The following is an 18,612-nucleotide window of genomic DNA, read 5'->3' on the forward strand; positions in this document are numbered from 1 at the left end:
TATAAACCACCCAATGGGTTCTTCTTGCCCGCTGCCGAAATGGGGCCAATTGATCAAGGCAGGGGAATTGCGAGAGAGAAAGGGTTTTATACACATAGTGCTTACTAAATGGAAGCCTGGAGGTTTATTATTGCTCAAATCAGCCTCCCAGAGAATTTGGGGGCTAGGTTTTTTCCAAAGGTTGGTTGGGGAAGGGTGGGGGTGGCGGGCAATGGGTGCTTGCTGCTGATTTGTTGGGGGGTGCAGTCATATGGGGGTGGGTAAAGGTCCTCTGGTGCACTGAGTTGCTTCTGGGTTGGGCCACTCAGGAGCAGTTGGCAGGTCCAGGTGGAGGTCATCAGGAGTCAGATTTGCAACAAAACCTGAAAATATATCTCAAAAGGCCAGTCTTAGGATCTACAACAGTGATGTTACCTGCAGTAGTAATGAGTAAGTTGCATATCTTGTGACTTCCAGAATAATGGCTGGCAATCGATTATGTCTACACCTTAGCAGAATTCAGGCTCCTCTATCTGCCTAGCCTGGTGGCCTCTCGTTAGCTTTACAAAGGGTTGAGTTTTGGGGAAGGGCTGTTATCATTTAAACTATAAACTAAATGTCTCCCAAAGTTAGCTTTGCCTAAGCCCAGAAACAATAAAGGGCAGCTTGAAGGTTAACGGGAAGATGGGGGTTAGCCGGATCAGATCTTCCCCACTGCCATAATTTTCTCAATGTTATAATTTTTGCAAAAGCAGTTTTACCCTGGCAATTATGATTTACTCCTAAGTTTGAGCACATACAGAATCCTCCAGAGCATTGTATCATTTTAAAAGCCGCAGGAATCCCTGCTGCCATAGAGAGTCCTCTGGAGCATTGTATCATTTTAAAACCTTCTCTATGTGACTGTCAGGAGCAGCTGGGGTTGAGAATCACAGCCCAATAGGACTTGAGGCAGAGGAGTCAAGTGTAGAATTCCAACCATCAAGTAGTATTCCAAAAAGTACAGCAAAGAAGCTTCTTTTGAGACACGATTCAGAAGGGTCTAGAATGCTTTTTGCTGCACTCTGTTGTATTCATCAGTCCATCTTCCCACTTTTGTTAACTTCAGGGCATTGGTTCTCAAGAAGGATGGGGAGGAAGGTTTCCTCCTATGGATCTCATTTGGGGGTGATTTTAGCTCCCAGAAGACATTTGGTAATCTGGAGACAGTTTTGATTGTTAGAACTAGGGAGTGGGATGCTACTGATAGCTAATGTGTAGAGGCCAGGGATGCTGCTCAGCATCCTACAAGGTACAGGACACCTCCACAATGAGGAATTACAGGTAACACCCAAAATATCAATGGTGGCTGGGCACGGTGGCTCACGCCTGTAATCCCAGCACTTTGGGAGGCCAAGGCAGGTGGATCTCTTGAAGTCAGAAGTTTGAGACCAGTCTGGCCAGAATGGTGAAACTTCATCTCTACTAAAGATACAAAAATTAGCCAGGTGTGGTGGCACATGCTGGTAATCCAGCTACTTGGGAGTCTGAGGCAGGAGAATTGCTTGAACCCTGGAGGCAGAGGTTGCCGTGAGCCGAGATCATGCACTGCACTCCAGCCTGGATAATAGAGTGAGACTTTGTCTTTAAAAAAGAAAAGAAAAGAAAAGAAAAGAAAAGAAAAAAATGTTAGCAGTGGTGTTGAGAAATCCTCTTTTAATCTAATCACCATTTTGGAGGGGTGGGGTCATTCTTGAGGTGCCATCCTTGAGAATCTCTACTATAAGCCTCTACTGGGGGTGGGAAGGTGTCATATCTTTCAGGTGGGTGTTCTGGGGAAAAGAAAATGCTTGGCAGTCATTGTTCTTGGCAGATATTTGGACTGAAAAAACCTGTTTAGTGGTAGCTGTGTTTGCTAGGATAAAAATAAAAGGTAAGCAAAGGAAACATAGGTCATGAAATAAGAGAGCAACTTTTCTCTTTAGGGTATATACACAATGTTTTTGAGTAAGTCCTGATTTGTCTAATTAGTTCTTTCTTGTTGGGCTTAGGGTGGGTGAAAGGGTCTCTTTGGAAGGAATGTGTTCATTAGGGGTATGTTGAATTGTACAGGTGTAAAAACTATGTGAGGGCATGGCGCACCTCACGTGTGGTCGGGGAATGCTGGGATGGACGGGGAAGCACTCTGGTGCTCAGGGCTGAGTCACGACGTATTCAATGGAAAGCATGGAGGAATAGAATGGGACAGATGGGGTGGTAGCTTGGCCACCTCACATGTGGTTGCAGCTGGTTAGAAATGCTGGGATAGAGGGGGAAGGACCCTGGGGTCCTCAGGGCTGGGTCACCATGTATTCAGTGGACAACATGGAGGAATAGAACAGGACAGAGCTTCCTTTGGTCCTTCTTGTCTCTCTATGGAGAAACAGGGCCAGACCAGCAGTGACAGCCCTGCCTAGCCTGCCATGTTGCCTTGAACTCCAAGAGCAGGACACATGAGGAAAAGGCACTGTTGCGGTCTAAGGGATACCCAACCCAGATGAGCGAGGAAGGGGGGCCAGGTCAGCTGTACTTGGTGTTTCCGCTCTACATGGTGGGCTGTATCAAGAAGTCTGGCCCACCACACAGAAAATTCATTCTGGGGCCACTGTGCTGGCTGGAATGCAACAGATTCTGTAGCATCTCTTTCTTTGCTTATCATCTATCCCTCTTCCTGGCCCAGCCATTGACTTATCCAGTGGATCCTACAAAGCTCAAATGAGGAATCTTCTTCTTACTGCCTCTCCCATCTCTACCTGGGCTGGGTTAGTGCTCCTCTGTGTGCCAGACACCCTGGAGTTTCCTGTTGGTTCCTCCCTCTCCCTGATGACACCTGGGGATCAGGTTTTATTGACTTTGTATCTCCAGCACACAAGCACTTAATAACCGTTTGAATGAGAGAGAAATAAAATTGCTTCAAGTCTGCTCTTCCTTTGTGTAGTGGGAGTTTCTGATAGGAAAAGGATTTTTCCTGGAGGATCTCGATGACCAGGCCAATAGCTTATGTAACTACTTTCATGCCAGCTGCTCCCAGGCTTTCTGAATGCCCTTTTGTAGATGTGGCATATCCTCATAGGTTCTTAAGTACTGTCATTTTTTTTTTAATACCCAGGGGAATGCACAGGGAAATTTCATTTGCCTTTAATGAGGTACTGAGAGGTACTGAAGATGTAGAGTGCTCGTCAGCAAAGGTTTTCAACCCAAAGTCCATAGTTATTGTTTGTTGTTCACAAATCTAAGTTAGAGCAGGGCATTCTCATTTTTTTTTTTTGTGCACTACTTATTCCACAGGTCCATCCAGCTATGGCCTCCTTTCCAGAACATACTGGTTTTCAGATGGAATGGCAAATTGTCTTTCTCCTCTCTCTCCTCTCTCCTCTCTCCTCCCTCTCTCCTCCTCCCTCCTCTCTCCTCCCTCCTCCCTCCTCCCCCCTCCCTCCCTCCCTCCTCCCCCCTCCCTCCCTCCCTCCCTCCCTTTCTTCCTTCCTTCCTTCCTTCCTTCCTTCCTTCCTTCCTTCCTTCCTTCCTTCCTTCCTTCCTTCCTTCCTTCCTTCCTTCCTTCCCTTTCTGTCTGTCTGTCTGTCTTGACTTAAAGAAAAATAACTGCCAGGCATAGTGGCTCATGCCTGTTATCTCAGCACTTTGGGAGGCTGAGGAGAGTGAATTGCTCAAGCACAGGAGTTTGAGAACAGTCTGAGCAACATGGCAAAACCTCGTCTCTACAAAGACAAAAAAACAAAAAAACCCCAAAAAAACCCACTTTATATATGTACAAAAATTAGCCTGAGTGTGGTGGCTCACACCTGTAATCCCAGCACTTTGGGAGGCCAAGGTGGGTAGATTACTTGAGGTCAGGAGTTTGAGACCAGCCTGGCCAACCTGGTGAAGTGGCATCTTTACTAAAATTACAAAATTTAGCTGGGCATGGTGGCATGCACCTGTAATCCCAGCTACTTAGGAGGCTGAGGCAGGAGAATGGCTTGAACCCAGGAGGCTGAGGTTGCAGTGAGCCGAGATCATGCCACTGTATGCCATCCTGGGTGACAGAGTGAGACGCCATCTCAAAAATAAATAAATAAATAAATAAATAAATAAATAAATAAATAAGCCAGGTGTGGTGGCATGTGCCTGTAGGGAGGCTGAGGTGAGAGGGTCACCTGTTCACAGGGAGGCCAAGGCTTCAGTAAGCTGAGATCATGCCAGTGCACTCCAACTTAGGTGGACAGTGAGACCCTCTCTCAAAAAATAAATAAATAAAATTAAAAAATCCTTGCTTTGAATTCAATGAATACTTGTTTGGTTTTTATGAAAATTTTATACTTGAAAATAAATTTCATAGATGATTTTTTAAAACTTCCTATTGTAAAAAAAAATTTAAGCCTATTTATAAATTGAGAGAATAAAAATACAGCGACTTTGCATGCACAGTGGCTTTCCATGTCTGAAGGTTCCACATCCACAGATTCAACCAACCTCACGTCAAAAATATTCAGAAACCACCTCCCCTAAATAGCAATACAACAATTAAAAATAATAAAAATAAAATTATAGCATAACAAGTATATCAGACACTTTTTTTTTTTTTTGAGTCGGAGTCTCACTCTGTCACCCATGCTGAGTGACAGAGTGCCATTATATCCAGGCACTTTTGAGCATCTGTGGATTGTGGAATCCAAGGGGTTGTCCTGGGCCCAATCCCCCATGGATACCAAAGGACAATGACAGTACCTCAACACCCACCTTTAACAATGACCAACTCATGGCTAATCTTGTTTTTTTTCTGTATCCCCCCACTTCTGTCCCCCTGATCATTTTGAGGTACATATCAGACATCATATCATTAGAGATTACACTTTTAAAACTGCTGCTTATTGGCCGGGCACAGTGGCTCATGCCTATAATCCCAGCTCTTTTGGAGGCCGAGGCAGGCAGATTACCTGAGGTCAGGAGTTTGAGACTAGCCTGGCCAACATGGTGAACCCCCATCGCTACTAAAAATACAAAAATTAGCCAAGTGTGGTGATGGGGGCCTGTAATCCCAGCTACTGGGGAGGCTGAGACAGGAGAATCGCTTGAACTCAGGAGGCGGAGGTTACAGTGAACCAAGATCTTGCTCCTGCACTCCAGCCTGGGTGAAGAGAGTAAGACTGCGTCTCAAAGCAAACAAACAAACAAACAAAAAACAACAAAACTACTGCTTATTAATGTTTTAAAGCTGTCTGGATATGTGGATCCCAAATATCAGAGAGAGGTCTCAGCCAAACTAGAAAGTTTGTTTTGCCAAGGTTAAGGACGTGCCTGTGACACAGCCTCTGGAAGTCCTGAGACATGTGCCCAAGGTGGTTGGGGGTACAGTTAGCTTTTATACATTTTAGAGAGACATGAGACGTCAATCAATATGTGTAAGATGTACATTGGTTGGGTCCAGTAAGTCGGGACTATTCAAAGTGGGGACTTCCAGGTTAGGAGTAGATAAGAGACAAAAGGTTGCATTCTTTTGAGTCCTTTGTCAGTCTTCCACTAAATATACAGTTTAGTCTGGCTCAGTGAATCTGTATTTTTACATAAACAATAGGGGAGAGGAAGCAATCAGATAGACATTTGTCTCAGGCGACCCTCAGAGGGATGACTTTGAATAGAATGGGAGGCTGGATTGCCCTAAGCAGTTCCAAGCCTGACTTTTCCCTTTAGCTTAGTGATTTGGGGGTCCCAATATTTATTTTTCTTTCACAGAAGAGGGAACTTAGGGGGAACTACCCTGTGTTGCAGCTCCTCTGGGCACTTGTCCTTGGGCCAGGGAGTGCTCATTGCCTGAGTTTCCTGTGGGTGACGCAAATACCAAGGCCATAAGGGGAGTCGGTGATGTCATCTCTCTCCCTTCTGCCTTTCCTCCTCTTCCTTATAGACCAGCAACCTCCAACCTCCAAATCCTGACAAAACAAAGCATGTTTTTCCAGCGGTGCAAATCGGACATTGTTATCTTTTTATATGAAGGGAAAATTTGTTTTTCCATTATCAGCAGGATCATCCTCCTTTTCATGAGAACATGAAAAGCATTTTATTTTTATCTTTTATTGAGGTATTTCATATATGCGTGTGTAGACAGATATATAGGCATATATGCACATGCCTTAAATGTATCGCTGGATGGAATTTTGCATATGTACATTTCCACATGGCCTACACTCAGATTGAGATAGAAAACATTTCCAGTGCCCCAGAAGGTGCTTCTTTCTGGAAAATACCACCTCCACCTCCACCCTCGACAGAGATAACCACTATTTTAATGCTGTGACTCTAGTTTTGCCTATTTTTGAACTTCATATAAGTGGATTCATTCAGTATAAATGGACTGTTTGATTTGGCATCTTTCACTCCAAATAATGACAGCAATACAAAAAAAATTAGCCAGGCGTGGTGGTGCATACCTGGGAAGCTGAGGTGGAAGGATCTCTTGAGCCTGGGAGATGGAGGCTGAAGTGAGCCTTGATATCACACCTCTGTGCTCCAGCCTGGGTGACAGAGCAAGACCTTATCCTAAAAATCAAAAACAAATAACGATTGTGAAATTCATCCATGTTGTAACAGTAGTTTGTTTTTCGGTGCAGTGTGGTCTTCCAGCATTTCAGCATAACGTGGCTTTGTCACCTGTTTATCCCTTCTATCATATCATAGCAGCTAGTATTTATTGAATGTTTACTCTGTGCCAGGATCTGTTTGAAGGACTTTAAACAAAGTAGTTTAGTTTTTAAAGTTAATTTCTGAGTTAGCCATATGGTTATTACCTCTTTATAGGCAGGAAACTAAGACTTACGGAGACTAGATAATTTTCCCCCAAATCATACAGCTGACATGTGATAGAGCTGGAGTTTCAACTCAGTCAGTCAGATTCTAGATTGGTGAACACTTTAGCGCTTCCAGGTCTAGATTTTCTGTTAGACGCATGACATGCGACTTGAGGTTTTATAACAGGCGTGCAGTTTCTGGGTGATGATCTCTTCTAGAGGAGGACATGCAGACACAGAGAGCTTTCATCACATAGACAAGGCTGCTCAGCCAATAAGTGGAGGAGACAGGGCTGCTGGAAACCTGGAAACCCGGGTTTCTGGATTCCCTTTCTCTTATGTTTTTCAGCGTTTTCTTGGGTGATGGTGAAAGCCTTTGTGTATTTTCATTCGCAGCAGAGCACATTGTCTTATCACTCTATGGTTCAGCTAGGACTCTTGTTTGCAAACAACAGAAACTGACTAACATAAGCCCAAAAGGAAACTATTCAAGAATATTGTATAGCTCACAGAATCAATAGGGAGACTGGGAACTGGGGTCAGGCACTGTGGGAGGCATGGCTGTAGAGCCAGGTCCGTGTGTGGGAACCTTTTGGAAGGGTGCTGCCTCTGTCGCAGTGACCCCCATCCCTTACTGACACTTCTCCACATTGCCCCTGGACCTCTGACCCAGCTACCACAGTCTTTAATAGGCCCTGAGTCTTTGGCAGCCTTCTCTCCAGGTGCAGAGGTCAGGGCAGAGCATCTGAACGACCACGTGTGGGCAGGTACCTGTGTTCGGGCTACTGGTTGGAAGGAACCTCTGGCTCCTTTTGTCTTTTTGTCTCCACAATGGGGAGAGACCTTGCCTTTCCAACTGATTTTTCTTTCTTTCTTTTTTTTTTTTTGAGACGGAGTTTTGCTCTTGTTGCCCAGGCTGGAGTGCAATGGCGCGATCCTGTCTCACTGCAACCCCTGCCTCCCGGGTTCAAGCGATTCTCCTGCCTCAACCTCCTGAGTAACTGGGATTACAGGCATGCACCACCACACCTGGCTAATTTTGTATTTTTAGTAGAGACAGGGTTTCACCATGTTGGTTAGGCTGGTCTCGAACTCCTGACTTCAGGTGATCCACTTGCCTTGGCCTCCCCAAAGTGCTGGGATTACAGGCGTGGGCCACTGAGCTTGACCCCAGCTGACTTCTTATACCTTTCTCTGTGTTTAAGCTGATCCACATACAGTAATCATTGTAAATAGCTAAATAAAAAGTAAATTGCTTGAACTGGATCAGGTCAAAAAGGAAGTTTCTCCTTGTGTTTCCAGTTGATTAATGTGTTGGTGAGTGGTGGTCCTGCAAGTAGGAGAGGTGGTTAAAGGCAGAGGGCAGCAGCCTGGGGTGTTGTCAGCCTGAGTTTTCTATTTAGAGAAAGCATCTGGTTGTCTGAAGTGGGGAAAAAATTAGCTCATCTTTTGTCTTCTAATAACATTGTCTATGTTTTTTGCAGATGGGTAATGGGAAGGTTTTTGGCATTTCCAATTGGAAAATGTCACTTAACTTCAAAAGGCTACTGTCATGGCTTGAGAAATGTGATTAGCATGCAGCAGACACAACAGTGTTTTACTGGTTTCCTCTTATACTGAACTGGAGTTAATTGCTTGTTCATGGAAGGCTTGTTGGAGATTTTCCTTGTATTAACTGCAATTTTAGATTATTCTTCTACCTTGAGTATCCATTCATTTATTAATTAATCCTGTGTTTGCTGAATATATCAGGAATAGAATGATAAATAAAGCAAATAAGCCCTGCCCTCATGAGACTTAGAGTCTAACAAGTTTGAATTGGGTTAGTTCTTAAAATATGGATGATTTTATATTTCCCTCTCATTACTACTTTTAAATCTTAACCCCCTTGGTAGGGAATTAATATTCCCTCTTCCCTATGTTAATCATATTGTCTTTTCCTTCTGAAATTTTTATTCTGTTTCCTCTTAGCCTTTTCAAAAACAGGACAAGATATGAATGATGAACACTTCCATTTTTCATGTTCACTGCTTTTGTATATCACCCATTGATTTCATCCTATATAAAATTGCATTTATATATGCTGGCTGAATGAAGAATTTTTAAAATAGTGGTAGCTTGTTGATTGTCTTTTTGGTCAATGAGATGGTTTTGAAGAGTTCACATTCTGAAAGAGAAGGGACTGTGTTTAATTGCTGCAACTCAAACCAGAGTGTTGCCTGAGGTGTGGGGTAATAAGAAGGAATGAAGTAGATTATTTGTTGACCTCAAGGACAGGCTGTAGCAGAGATGGGCTAGGTGCACAGGAAACTCCTATCTTCTTCCTGGGCACACAGCTAAACTTCACTTCTTAGCTTGTCTGTATCCTGGCGGTGTCTTGTGATTTCATTGTCACTGAAGACATGTGAATGCAAGTGTTGCGTTGCCTCTAGGCCAAAGCAGTGAAGAGTTGGTGCGCCTTCTCATCACTCTCTTCCCTAGAACGTCCTTCTGCTTGTGGACGTAGTGAGATTGGAGAACCTATGTGAGAATTTCTTTGGAATGTGTGCCCCATAGCAGAATGGCTGGATTACATGTTATAGGTTATACATACGTACTTGCTTTGACTTATACCAATTGCCACTCACAGTAGTGGCCCCAGTGTGTGCATTCATCAACAGTGCAGGAAGATTTCTCTATCTCCATTGATACTTGGCATTTTCCAGTGTCTTAGTCTATTTGTGCTGCTATAACAGAATACCACAGACTGGGTAATTTATAATGAGCAGAAATTTGTTGGCTCACAGTTTTGGAGGCTGGAAAGTCCAATGTCAAGGTGCCAGCAGGTTTTGGTGTCTGGTGAGGGCCTGGTCTCTGCTCTCAAGATGGCATTTCAAACATTGCATCCTGTGGAGGGGGAGGATGGCTGTTCTTCATAGGGCAGAAGGGCAAAAGAGCCAAGAGAGAGACCCGCCGAACCCCAGAAGCTCTCGTGTTGAGGCATTAAGCCCACTCATGATAGTGAAGCCCTCTAATCACCTCTTCAAGGCCCCACGTCCCAATACCATTACATTGACCATTAAATGTCAGCATGAGTTTTGGAGGAGACAAACATTCAAACCATAAGATTCAGATTTTGTTGCTTTTTGTCAGTCTGTAGTTGTGAAAAACTGAATGCCAATTGAGTACCAAAAGGTAGTTGAAAAAATTAAAATATTGGCTGGGTTTGGTGGTGCACGCCTATAATCCCAGCACTTTGGGAGGCCGAGGTGGATGAATTGCTTGAGCACAGGCATTCAAGATCAGCCTGGGCAACATGGCAAAACCCTATTTCTATTAAACAATACAAAAAAAAAAAAAAAAGAAAAAGAAAAAAAAAAAGGCTTACACCTGTAGTCCCAACTACCTGGGAGGCTGAGGTGTGAGGATCACCTGAGCCCTGGAGGTTGAGGCTGAGTGAGCAAGGATGGTGCCACTGAGCCACAGCCTGGGCAACAAAGTGAGACCTTGTCTCAAAAAAAAAAAAAAATTTCTTTGATATATGCATATCCTTTAAAAAGTCAAATGTAGGGTGTTGAGGAGGTTGGGGGGTAATTAACTGCTTAATAGGTACAGAGTTTCCTTTTGGGGATGATGAAATGTTTTGGAACTAGATAAAGATGATGGTTTTACAGCATTGCAACTGTACTAAATGCCACTGAATTGGTCACTTTAAAGTGGTTAATTTTATATTATGTGAATTTCACCACAAAAAAGTCAAATACTGATAAACATAACAGTCTGACACCTCACGCCTTCTCACTTTCCAGAGGCAACAATTCCAAATATTTTAACATTTGTTTCTGATATTTACCACTGTGTTTCTAGATGCTGTGTGTCTCTTGATATGTGTAATGTATTTTAAATAACATTTTTCAACTTACTGTTGTTACAGATGAGATTAGCTTTGTGACACTTCTCTGTTCCTCCTCCGTCCTCCCACTAGAGTTATGTCCCAGTTTTCTGGCTAGACTAATATTCAGTCTTAATATTTTTATGACTATGTAAATATTGTTCGCTAGTGAGCCAAAGATACATTGGAATTTTCATATGCAACCTTCCCCTGGAGTTAGTGATTGTCTTATTTTTCTTTATTTGCATAGCTCTTTTGTAGCATTTACTGAGTCTTCCCTCTCTCCAATTGCTCAGCATGTTTTCCATGTGCTAGATCCATCAGATGATCTGACCCTCCTGTTCCTCACCACCGTCCTCTGTCCCTGGAGCATTTTGCCTCTGCTCCAGGTTGTGGCAGTGACATGACCTACATGGTGTCATTGTGGGACTTTCTTTCTCACCTCTGTCTGTGGGATGGATGACTAGTATTAAGCATATTAAGCATACTATCTTGACTATAGAACAAGGGTAGGCATTTGAGCTGGGCCAGGGCAACCTCTTTGATAAATAACCAAAGGACTCTTTAAAAACTGTTCTCTCCATTTTTTGGTGGAGTACAACCTCCAGCAGCTTCTTGATTTTAGACTTTATTGTACTTTCATACGTTGTTATTTCAATACAGTTCAGAATTCTAGATTGAGAATTCTTTTCAGTCAGTATTTTGAAGATACTGTTCTGTTATATTTGAGCTTCCAGGGTTGCTGTGAGATGTCTGATGTTATTCTTACTCTTCTTTTGTTTGAGCCTTTTGTTTCTTGCTAGAAGCCTTAAGGATCTTCTCCTTGTCTCGTTAGTCTGAAATTTTGCGATGACATGTATGAGTGTGTGTTTTCTTATGCTGGGGAATTACTGGATTCTTTCAACCTGGGGAGTCATCTCTAGTTCTGGTATATTATCTTGTATTTTTCTTTGATTGTTTCCATACCTTCAGTTTCTTTTTCTGAATTTTCTCTTGTATTGGACCTATGGATTGCTCTGTTAATCACTTTCCCTTCTTATTCTTTCTTTTCCCCCGCTTTCCTTCCTTTCCTTTCCTCCTTTCTTCTTTCCTTACCTACCTCTCTCCTCACTCCTCCCTTTCCCCTTCCTTCCCCTTCCCCAACTTTCCCTCCCTTTCCTACCCCTTCCCCTTTTCCCCATTCCTCCTCACCTCTTTTTCCCCCCTTCCTTCCTTTCCTCCTTTCTTCTTTCCTTACCCAACTCTCTCCTCACTCCTCCCTCTCTCCTTCCCTCCCCTTCTGCCCCTTCCCCACTTCCATCCCCTTCCTCTGCCCTTTCTCTCTTCCACCCTTTCTCTCCCCTTCCCCCTCCCCTGCCCTCCGCTGTTCTCCTCTGCCCTCCCCTGCTGTCCTCTGCCCTCCCATGCTCTCCTCTGCCCTCCCCTCCTCTCCTCTGCCCTCCCCTGCTCTTCTCTGCCCTCCCCTCCCCTTCTCTGCCCTCCCCTCCCCTCCCCTCCTCTCCCCTCTCCTCCTCTCCCCTCTCCCCTCTCCTTCTCTCTTCTCTCTTTTTCCTCTGCCCCTTCCATTTCTCTTTGTTTTTTGTTCCTACTTTCTGCAGTACATTAAAACATTTTTTATCATTGCATTTTAAGTTTCTCAGAGTTTTTATTTGGTTGCATTTTAAAATTATGTGCTTTTTCACTTTATGGTTATTATCTCCAGTCTTTGAGGATATTATGGTTGACTTTTTTCCTAACTATTTGAAAAGGTAAAAACCATTCTGAGTTTGTGAGTCATACAAAAATGGTCTGCAGTGGACCAGATTTGGGCCTTGAGCTATAGTTAGAAGACGATGGTCCAGACACCTGCCGGAGAGGAGCCTGGCTGGAGTGGAGCCTGTGCATCTCGCCATGCCAGGTGTGGATTTTTACTTAGTCACTTTATTTCTATTTCTGTTCCTCAGTTTTATATGCCTTCATTGTACATGGCACATGCAGCTGCAGAGCCTCAATGGTCCATTTTCTCCCAAGATTTAGTCTCCTGCGGGGTTTGAGAAGGAACAGATTTCTGGACTGTATGGGGTGGGTGGACACAGGGGTCTGACTGCTCTTCCTCTGTGTTTTCATCCAATCCTCCACTACTGGTTCTCATCTCACTCCTGTCACCCTTGATGCCTGGAGCCCCCAGTTCCTAAGCCTTTCCAGGGTTCTGCAGTGCTAATTGCTTGCTTTTTCATGGTACCTCTGTGCGGGAACAGGGGCCTCACTTTACTTCATCTGTCAAGCTCCATCCCTCCATCCTCTTTCCATCTTCATTTATTGCAACTTGAGAAGATTGATTTGGGTTTTATAGAAGATGGAGTTGGGTTTTTTGCTTTTAATTTTCTTTGTGGGTTTTGTTTTTCTTTTTCTTTTTTTTTTTTTTTTTGGTGGTGGTAAACAGTAAAGAGAGTAGAAAGGGCCTTATTGTGCTCTACAAAACTTTGAATCAAGTTCAAGCTTTTGTCAGCCAGAATTAAATTATTTTTTGGATTTGAATAGGGAGATTGGGATCTCCCTCACTCCAGATGTATAGCTACAGTGGATTTGTGCAACTGACTTCCTCAACTTTCCTCCTCTCCAGCTCCCCATCCTTCTCTTTTTCTGCCACCTCCTACCCTCTGACACCTTTAAATAACTGACTGTTCTTTATTTTCAACTTACTAGTTGATGGGCAGCCTACTCACTCCTCAGCATTTCAGCTTGGATGTTTTGTAGGCATCTCAAACTAAGCAGAGCCAAAATTACAATTCTCGGTGTCCATTCCTCTCCCCGCTACCCCACCCCTCATTCTTCCCTTTCTTGGTAGGCATCACTATATTAGTGTAATGTTGTCGCACTGCTACAGAGAAATACAAGATATACAAGAGGTTTAATTGGCTTACAGTTTCACAAGCTGTACAGGAAGCATGATGCTGGCATTTGCTTGGCTGCTAGGCAGACCTCAGGAAACTTACAATTATGGCAGAAGGCGAAGGGGGAGCAGGCACATCACATGGCAAAAGCAAGAGCAAGAGATCGAGGTGGGAGGTGCCACACACTTTTAAATAACCAGATCGTGGAGTGCTCACTCAGTATCATGAGCACAGCACCAAAGAGGTGGTGCTAAACCATTCATGAGAAATCCACCCCCATGATCCAGTCACTTCCCACCAGGCCCCACCTCCAAACTGGGGATTACAATTCAACATGAGATTTGGTGGGGACACAGATCCAAACCATATCAATCACCAGGATGAAAGCTCCCTTAGAAGCATCAGCCACACCAGGTTCTTGCTTTCCTAAAGCCTTTGTGTGGTTTCACACTGTGTTTAGGATGACTCGATGCCTTCCCATGGCCTGCACTGCCCTGCACGGTGCAGCGTCTGCTTGCCTCTCCAGCCTCATCTTCCACAGCTCCAGCCTTTGCCTACTGCTTGCTACCAGCCCTGCTTTTCCACTTAGTCTGTCAGTTTTCTTCCAGCTCAGGGCTTTTGCGCTTGCTATTCCTTCTGCCTGAGAGGCTTTGCCTGAGTTTTATGAAGGCTGGCTCCTCCCTTCTCATCCTGCAACTCCAAGTTCAGATGCCATAGTCCTAGAAATGCCTTTCCTGATGATCCTGTAGGAAGTGTTGCCTCCTTACCTCAGCCCTAGTGCATCCATAGATAAATCTTGCCTCCATAATACTTCTAGCTTGCTATAATTCAACATGAATATTTGACCAGTTTGTCCCTGTCACTGGTATTGTATTAACAGGCTTGTGCAACTGGATCCCTGCTGCATTTTCAGCATCCAGTCTTGCACCAGCACACAGTAGACTTTTTTATTTTTTTAAATTTTGAGATGGAGTCTCGCTCTGTCACCCAGGCTGGAGTGCAGTGGTGCGATCTCGGCTCACTGCAACCTCCGTCTCCTGGGTTCAAGCAATTCTCCTGCCTCAGCCTCCCGAGTAGCTGGGACTACAGGCGCATGCCACCATGCCCAGCTAATTTTTGTATTTTTAGTAGAGATGGGGTTTCACCGTGTTGGCCAGGAAGGTCTCAATCTCTTGACCTTGTGATCTGCCCGCCTCGGCCTCCCAAAGTGCTGGGATTACAGGCATGAGCCACCACGCCCGGCCTAACATTTTAATAAGTAGTAATTGAATCCAAGAATGAACACTGGGAAGCTTAGAGCTGAAAGTGACTTCAGTGGACATATCTACAGTTGTTTCTGGAGCACTAGGGATTGTAGCACATTTAAATCATTAATTCAACACCATTGTTGTGCTCCTACTCAGTCTTTAGACCCTGGGCTACCATAGCATACAAAACAGAAGTCTCTGCCTTCAGAGACCTTACACTCTTGAGTTGAAAGTTCTAGCAGTGGGGAGGAGGGCGTGGACACAGTGGGGTTTCTGCTGTTCTGGCAACCTTTATTCTTTTATTTGGTCACTGGCGTGGATACCTCTGAAGGTTGGCTGACTTTTTTGCTTTCTCGCTTTGCTTCTGTCCCATCCCGGAGTGCTAGAAGCACACATGTGGCTCCCCTTGCTCCCATCTTCTCTTAAGTGTGCACCACAAGTCCTGATTTGATAGTCAAACTCATCTATAAAGCAGTTGAGCATTCTCCCTCCATCCAGGCTCCAGCATGCCTTTGATACAATGGATGCTCACCTGTTGCCTGTTCTGTCTGGCTTCTAGCCCTCCCAGCCCCTTAACGCCTACTCCAGCCCCTTTATTCAACTGCATTCTCCTTTGCTAACTCAATGTGGCATATGCTCAAACTTCAGAATATTCCACCGTAATTTTTTGAAAGCTAGTTTAGTTTATTCCTCAACGGCCTAAAATAACACTTGTCACATAAGACATTCTTTGTGGCATTTCTTTGGGGTGAGTTCAAACCATAGTGTGTGTGTGTGCGCGCATGCATGCATACACACACATATGTACACACATGTGCTCTCTTTCCCCCAAATAAATGTTACATATATTCTTCTGGTTTTCCTGTATTTGTACATTTCAATACTTAGCAGAGTATTAGGACCCAGTGGAAGTTTAATTTTGCTCTGCTTTGCCATCCAAATAGCAAAGGGCAATATGGAACCTACAAATTGCAAAATTTTGGAAGGTTATTCTAACATTACATTTGAATTGCTTAATTTAATTTTCACTTTGAATCAGTTGCTAAGCAACTGGGAAGGCAGGGCAAAATCAGCAAGGCTAATTTGATTCTGTTACTAGTATGTTAGCATCTCTTATATTTACACAGACAGTTGGTTGTAAATACACTTAATGCAATGCAATGCTCTGTTTTACCCAAGGAAAATAGTTGGTGTGGAAGTTAGAGCAAGGCTTTGGTTGGATGGATGTTATTTAAATACACACTCTCACCTTAGGGGAATGTAAAGTTATCCGAAGTTTAGAGCTTGTGATGTAGCTCCTTTGTTAGGCGAGGTGCTTGACTTGGTGGTACCGTGAAGAGTTGTAAAATACTTTCCACTGTCTGTTATCCTTTGGCATCATGAATCCACCCTGATTGTCCCCCACATCTTCCTAAATCAGTTTTTTTGGGAATGCATACCATTTAGTGTCATCATATGAAGCATGTTGGAGAGAAAAGGATAGGTCATTTTACTCTCTGTAACTTACTATTGGTGAAAACTGACATTGTTAACCCCGTTTGGTCCATAAAGTAAGTCATGTGTCAAATGTTAATGCCAGTGACTTAAATATTTTGAATATTTAAAAAAGTCATGTGGTCATTAAGGACACCATTCTTGCCCAACCCAGATTCCTGAATTAGAGGAAAGTAGAAGTTAATGAATAAGATTAAGATTAAACAATAAGACTGGGTGAAGTGGCTCAAAATGTAATCCCAGCACTTTGGGAGGTCAAGGTCAGTGGATCACTTGAGGTCAGGAGTTCGAGACCACCCTGGCCAACATGGTGAAACCCTGTCTCTACTAAAAATACAGAAATTAGCTGGGCATGATGGCAGGCACCTGTAATTCTGGCCACCTTGGGAGGCTAAGGCAGAAGAATTACTTGAACCTGGGAGGCGGAGGTTACAGTGAGCAGAGATCGTACCACTGCACTCCAGTCTGGGTGACAGAGCGAGACTCCATCTCAAGAAAAAAAAAAAAAAGATTAAGCTATAATGCAGTATTCTGTTATTTATTATAGTTTTATATTATCATTAACACCTTGAAACACATAGATGCTTTGGAGTAATGTTCAGTCCTGTGTCAAAGATGGGATATTTAATGTAAACTATTGTCTCCTGGTTGCATATGGTTATCCATGGAATGAACAGATAATTCATATATACTAATATTAAGCTGGTAGGAAAACTGCATCTCTGGAAATAATGTCATTAAATTGCCACTAATATAGCGAATGACCATGACCTGTACCTTTCCTAAGAGGTGGGGAGAGCAGGCTGGTCTTTTAAACTGGTCTCCTGCTGTATCTTTTGTTCTGCAAAGTCCTAGAGAGTATCTTTCATATGCAGTAAAAATTACTTTCAGTAGATGGATTAGATTCTTGATAAAGATAGCTATCATGGTCCCATATTTGCCTTATAACTGCCTGTGACTAGGTAGAAATATTTAGTGATGAAGGAGATTACAGAAACAGGATAAGTACCTATTACTTCTACAATTAAGTATTCTTATTTTTTTTTCTGAACAATCTCAGGTATTTGTGTGTGCAGTACATAGTAATAGTTAATTATTGATCCTGACTAGAAGAAAGAGTGATCTGAAGTAGAGGAAAGACCTAGTGTTTATATGCTTGACAGCAAATCCATTGTTCTTACTTTGAGATACTTACTAGACTAGGACAATAACTAGATATTTACCTGTTCAAGGTACTTTAAGGGAATTGGTTTTAATGAATAGGTAAGAATAAGTGTACGGTTAATAATTTCCTTAAATGCTTGTCCAGACCTAGTCTCAGGGTGTCATTTTTCTGAATATCAGTATCCACTCCAAGTTCGTTAATTTTACTCTACAGATACTTACTGTTTGAAAACTCAGTGTGTCAAAATGTAAACTTTTCATGGGGAGTGTCAATTTTAAATATTGGTTTCCTAGCGTAGTTACAGTTTGTTGATGACATATCCCTGTCAGAAAAATCTGGTGAAGCCCAAATCCTAGCTACTTGAGAAGCTGAGGCAGGAGGATGGCTTGAGCCCAGGAGTTCCAGGCTACAGTGTGCTATGATTGTCTGTGAATAGCCATTGCACTCCAGCCTGGGCAACATAGCAAGTCCCCATCTCTTAAAAAAAATTGGTGGCTATACCCTACACTTTGTGTGTGTGTGTGTGTGTGTGTGTGTGTATGTGTGTGTTTTTAAAAGTTACAAACACGTATTATTGTAGTAATATATTGTAGGCATTATAAAACAAGTGGAAAGTAGAAGGAAATAACTCAGATTAAGATTAAACAATAATATATTCTGTTATTTATGATGGTTTCATATTATCATTAACGCCTTAAAACACAGATGCTTTAGGGTAATTTTCATCATTAAAAACAATATTTTAAGTGTTTCTATTTATGATTTTTAATGTCTGGCTTTTTCCAGATCTGATTAGATCATCATTCTTTTTACTTTACAAGAGCTCTAAGGGAAGGCTTGGTTCCGCCTTTTTTGGTTTGCTGGGTTGCATTACTATTGCCTTTGACGTTTTGATTTTTCTGCAGAAATCTTTTGAAGCCACTTGTCCATTCTGTGAATGTTGGTTATACCACATAAGACAATGTATAAAGTTGTATAAGCCGAGACATGCTAAATGGAAGCACATGACAGTGCACTGAGAGTGAGGGGACAAGGGCACAGACTATCTAAATGCCAGTTTATAGATTTTCTTTCTGTACCATAGAGGGTCATCTTGCACACAATACTCAAGAGACCACTGCCCTAGGAGAGCCCTCCAAATAAGCATCTTATTTATTTATTTATTTTTGAGACAGAATCTTGT

General features: G+C 43.0%; 1 protein-coding gene across 1 annotated transcript in view; it reads left to right on the top strand.

Moving 5' to 3' along the window:
* Window positions 1–18,612, top strand: part of ITPR1 (inositol 1,4,5-trisphosphate receptor type 1) — a 355,769-nt gene that overhangs the window by 114,341 nt on the left and 222,816 nt on the right. The window lies entirely within an intron of this gene.

This window comes from Macaca fascicularis, chromosome 2, assembly GCF_037993035.2.
Source record: "Macaca fascicularis isolate 582-1 chromosome 2, T2T-MFA8v1.1".
NCBI classification, from domain to species: Eukaryota; Metazoa; Chordata; class Mammalia; order Primates; family Cercopithecidae; genus Macaca; species Macaca fascicularis.